The 5,201-nt window shown below is 48.0% G+C and overlaps 1 long non-coding RNA gene across 1 annotated transcript; it reads left to right on the top strand.

Moving 5' to 3' along the window:
* Positions 1-970: 970 nt before the first annotated feature.
* Positions 971-4,343, top strand: LOC108398486 (uncharacterized). Its single transcript, XR_001853436.3, has 3 exons — positions 971-1,027; positions 1,148-1,259; positions 4,206-4,343. It is a non-coding gene; the product is annotated as an uncharacterized lncRNA (long non-coding RNA).
* The last annotated feature ends 858 nt before the right edge of the window (positions 4,344-5,201 follow it).

Genomic DNA, 5,201 nt, shown 5'->3' with positions numbered 1-5,201 from the left:
TGTCTTTATGTCCCTTTCTGTAGTTTATTCATCTCTGTATTTCTGTTCTTCCCTCTCTTACCCAGTTTCTTTCCCTCCCCTTCTTTTCCCTGCTCTTTCTCAATCGCACACAGACCCATACACACAATTTCTTTAAAAAAAAACCCCACAAAAGTATTTTAAATTTTATTAGAGGGGAGGTGGCATATCTTCAATCTGCCAACTTAAAAAAATGCAAAACAAGACAGAATTATTTTGCTAAATTATTTTGCTCCCTCTTCTTGTGGCTTTGGGTGAGGTCCTCTGAGGATCAGTAGAAAAAGGCCTTGCCTGGCAATTTCAGTTTTTGATTTTTTTAGTATCACTCCATTCCAGGCTCTGGATCAAGCTGGCAGAGGTCCCAAAGGAATCTGCCCAGTGGTCAGGGCCTGTGGGGCACATGCTACCAGTTACCTCACATGGGTGAGATTCCCTGAAGACCTCAGACTTCTTACCACCACTCTGTTCTGTAGATTCAGGCACAGACTGGACGTGTTGGTCTGGGTCATGAAAGCTGAGTCAAATGAATTTGTTTCCAAGTAGCTGTTTTACCTCCACCTGCCATTCTGTCTTTAAGTCCACGTTCTAACACCTACTTGCAAGTGGCAGGCAAATTCCTTTACCCCTTGGTGCCTTGTTTTCTCAACTGTAAAATGAAGATGATACTTATGTTGAAGGGCTGTTTTTAGAACCCGATGAGGTGATGGATGTAAAGCACTCAGCAGAGTGCTCACAGCGAAACCACAGGTACAGTAAGGACAGTAATACTGCTCCGTCTACTGCAACAGTCGTTTCAAGTGTTAAATGAAGTGACAGTGGAGAGAGTGCTTTGAAAAAAGGAACAGGAATTACATAATGTTTACTCGTGTTATTAAGAAGATAATTTTAATAGCCAGCATTTATTGAGTACTTACTTAAAAAGCGCTCTGAGGTGGGGATTATCTTTATTTTACAGATGAGGAAATGGAGGTACAAAGATGTGAAATGACAACCAAGTCACACGTATAAGGTAATGAAAAGTGCTTCCCATGTGCCAAGCACCATACTAAGGCCTTTACATGCGTTATCTTACTTAATTTTCACAACTGAATGGGGCAGCTATTATCTCCTTTCCCTTGTTTTTCTTCAGGTGTGAAGACTGAAGCTGAGAGAAGTCAGGTGATTTGGCCCAAGCGCGTGTGGCCAGACGCTAAAACTTGTTCTGGAAACTTCTTGCTGTCTCGCGTCACAGCTCCCAGAGGGTAAAGCTGAGCCCGAGCCCAGGGCTTCCGGGCTGCGTTCTGTCCTCCGACACACGTCCTGCCGGGTGGGCAGGGTGCGCGGGGCCGCGGCTCGTGGTGTCCCGGGCAGTGGGCACCCTCGTTTCCGGGGCGTTCCGCGGGCCCTGGAAGCAGTTCTTGTCTCCCTCGTCCGTTCTCCTGCCCTGCTCCTCTGGCCCCTCCTCCCTCTCTCTCCCTTCCGACTCCCTGGCCACCGCCCTGCTCTGTTCCCTCCCCACGCCACCCCCATTCCCCTCCTCCTCTAACTGGCTTGGCACCTAAAGAGCAGAGCTGCCTGCTGTTACCATGGAAACACCTCCGCCAGTGTTGCAGCCTTTTCCTGGCTCTTAGCTGGCCTGGCACCAACAAGAGAGACCTGATGGAGTGGCCCTAAATTTCCTTCCTCCCCACCTCACAGGGATCCCGCAACCCCCCTGTCCTCTCCAAAGGCCTGAGCCAGCTGCCCCCGGAAATGCTAGGGGCAGAAACCTGAGGGGTCACCAAGAGCTCAAGGGCAGGCTTGGGCGTCGGTTTGGGCAGCCGTGACCTTCACGAGCACCATCCACCCCACCCTCAGAAGACTCTACCAAGCACCTTTGGGCACAATACAGCATAGAAAGCATCACCTCTGGCACCCATTTATGCACGGGGGCTCCCCGAAGCTGACTTGTGCCAGCCACCAGCTAAGTGTCCAGGTGTGGCCATAATTTAGGGGATCTATGCTTGGTATCCATTCTTGCTGGGTGACCAAGAACTTCACCCTGCACCTGTCACATGGTCCACAGGCCCAGGTGGGCTCTCCTGGCTTCTCCTCCAGCCTCCCTGCAGGATGCCCTTTCCGCGGCCTCGCTCCCCTCCAGGCAAACAGTTTCAGCTTGGGCATGTTCTCTCGTCCGCTGAGCCATCCTCCATTTTCTCACCATGGAACGCAAGCTCAGAGGACCTAGGGCACTTTCCCCTTCCTTCCTCTCACCCTTGAGTCCTCTGTGGCTTCATTATTTTCGTTTTAATTAAGAGAACATTTTTAAATCACCAATTATGTGCAAAAATGCAGCAGACTGGTTGGTATAAAGCCCATCTTTACAACCACATGGATCACTATTTTGGAAAGCAGATAGCTTGGATTATCCTCTCCTTTGCCTGTTCCATCAAAATGGAGATTGCCTGGTCTATTCCCTCGCCCCGGGGACTGTCTGTGTTAGCCAGCTTTTGCTGTGGCAACAATCTCCACTGCCTCCTGCCAAATCTCAGTGGCTTACTAGAGCAAGCGCTTACTTCCTGCTCACATTGCGCAAAGGCTGCTGGTCAGCAGTTGCGATGTTGGCTTCTTTCAGCTCTTCTGATCTTGGCTCAATTCCATGGGCCTTCTCTTATTCTGGGACCCTGGTTGAACGGGCAGTCCCCATCTGCAGCATGCTGTTCTCCTGGTAGAGGGCAGAAGCTCAAGGGAGAAGGAGGTAAACCAGCAAGTCCGTCAAAATGTTCTGCTCAGGTGTGGGGTAAGTCAGATCTGGTGGTACACCAGTAGACGTGTCACATAGCTCAGCCTCAAGTCAAAAGGGCAGTAAGAAGGGCTGCCTATGGGGACATATGACAAGGACAGGGAGGGGACAGTTATGAACAAAGAATAGGAGCAATGTCTAAACAATCCCAGACCAGAGTTAGCCTTTTGCCAGGACTTTACTATTTCCACTATTATCCACATCTTTCAGGTGATAGAACTGAGGCACAGAGCAGATAGAAGGAAGCTAGACAGATGGTTTGTCCACAGTCACACAGCTCACTAATGGCAGAGCGGGATTTGAATTCAGGCACCTCAGCTGAAATGCTCTTAACTATTGTTCCGTGATGTCTCTTAGCTTAGTTGGTGGCCAATGGCCAGACAGAGGTGGTAAAAAGCTTTTGACTGTGGATATGATGCTTATTCTAGTTTTTTGGGCTAAAAGAACATTTGGGGAATAACCTGGGATTCAAATCTATTTGGACATAAAATAAAGAAGCTACTTGGGACAAGAGCAAGAAGCAGAATCTATGGGACAGTCCCTAGTCTATTCAAGTGGAGTGTGGTCTCAGATGGGAGGCGAGTGGACTTCTGGCGTGGATGGTCACTCTTTGATTCTTCTCCATTCAGAAGCTCTCAGCCTCGCTGTTTAGTTAGACCAGCTTCTCTTTGGAAGGCAGGTCTATGGGATTCCAATGTCTGGCCATACTGTGATTATTCTGTCCACTTTGCATATGAAGGTGGTAGGATGGAAACTTCTCTGGGAAGCACTGCACTGCCTTTCCCACACAGGTGAGAACATTGACATCCCAAGAGATTTATCTTCAATATCTGTAGCAAAGGAGAGAGCTGGTAACATTGCAGGCAACACTGCAGCCAATAGAGTTATCCATCATCTTCTTCCATTACACCAAGATCTTACCACCGACTCACAGTCCCAGCAACTGATAAGAATGGCAGCAAACATCTACCTGAGTCGGGGCCTCTAACTGGACCTTAACTAGTGTAGGCTAGCTCACACTCTCATGCCCCTTGGGGCCTTTTATAGGGTCATTTGTTGTACTCTGGTTATCCCAGTCTTGTTGACAGCAAAGCTCTTAACTCACTGTCATCAACTCATGAATTGTCTTTTGCTTCTTGTTCTGCATCTGTGTCTACTCAACCCCTGGCCCCTTCACTTCAACTCTCAAACCCCACATTCAAGAGGTGAAGGCTGCTTGGGGTTTTATTTGACTTGATTCATGGATGTGGTTTTGGAATCACCTTCTGGATTTAGGCCCAAGCATCAGCTTACTTGGCCAGGTACCCTCCTTGGATTTCACCAAGGTCTCTTCTGGGTCATTGATAACCTGGGGAACAGGGCCTGTGCTTCATGTCAGTCAATGTGGAAACAGCACTAGGTTAAATTTGCTTGTTTCTTATTCCAGACTCCTCATCTTTGATCTCGGAGGAGAGTGTTGCTGTCTATCTTCACTCCCACCTCCAGACTGAGAACAGGACTTGTTCCGAAGGAATCATCTACATGTTTTCTGGGGAAGGTATGTCTGTGCTCCTTGCTCAGTATACCCATTTGTGAAAAGGTTAGTCCATACCTGCTCCTGCACCCCCACCTGTCTAGCCCTTGAGCCAGTGAGAACCCAGCCTGGAAAGCCATCAGGAGCCCCTTCCCGCAAGTCTGTAGGACTTCAATCACCAGTTGCTCTTAGACACCTGGTGCTCTGGGTGCTCAGGAGAGCATCAGACGGCGGGCTCAGCATTCTGTACCTTGAGTCTAACTGCCCTCTGCCCAGCTCCCTGGTTCCTGATTTTACCCTGTGGTGGTGTTCAGACCTCTTATGTTTATATTATGTACCTAATATCTCATGTTTAATACACCATCTCTCTGGCCTATATATTGCTTCTGTCACCCATCACACTTCTCAGGTGGCCCTCTCAGATCAACAACTTAGCTTCCTGTCAGATGCCAGAAAATGTTGCCAACTAGAAAACCCATCCAGACCCCTTGGTTATGATATTACATGAACCAGCTTACATCTGACTGTACCTCCTGGATTTAAGGGTTTGGGCTGCTAACCTCTTTCTTCAGGGAGCCAGCTCTCTTGTCTTGGGTGATTTCTCCAAGAAAAGTATCTGCAAGCTTTTCTGTCTGCCCCAGGGGCTTTTGGAATTCCTCATGGCTCCGCCAAGACATATAGTTATATCATCTCCTAAAATGGGGCCCTTCTTGGATGATTAAATTGTCAGTTTGAGCAAGAATGAGACATCAAGTTTTACCCAAAAGATTGTCCAAAATGAACATGATTAACAATGCTTAGAAAAGGTGTAGGGAAACATATACTCTTAGTGTTTGTGGGAATGTATATTAGCACACCTTTTTACTCTTTTGGAGGGCAGCTTGAAAATGCATATTAAAAATTTTACCT

This window comes from Manis javanica, chromosome 4 (genome assembly GCF_040802235.1).
Source record: "Manis javanica isolate MJ-LG chromosome 4, MJ_LKY, whole genome shotgun sequence".
NCBI classification, from domain to species: domain Eukaryota; kingdom Metazoa; phylum Chordata; class Mammalia; order Pholidota; family Manidae; genus Manis; species Manis javanica.
The sequence above is the reverse complement of the archived record's forward strand: the minus strand, read 5'-3'. Positions and strand labels throughout refer to the sequence as shown.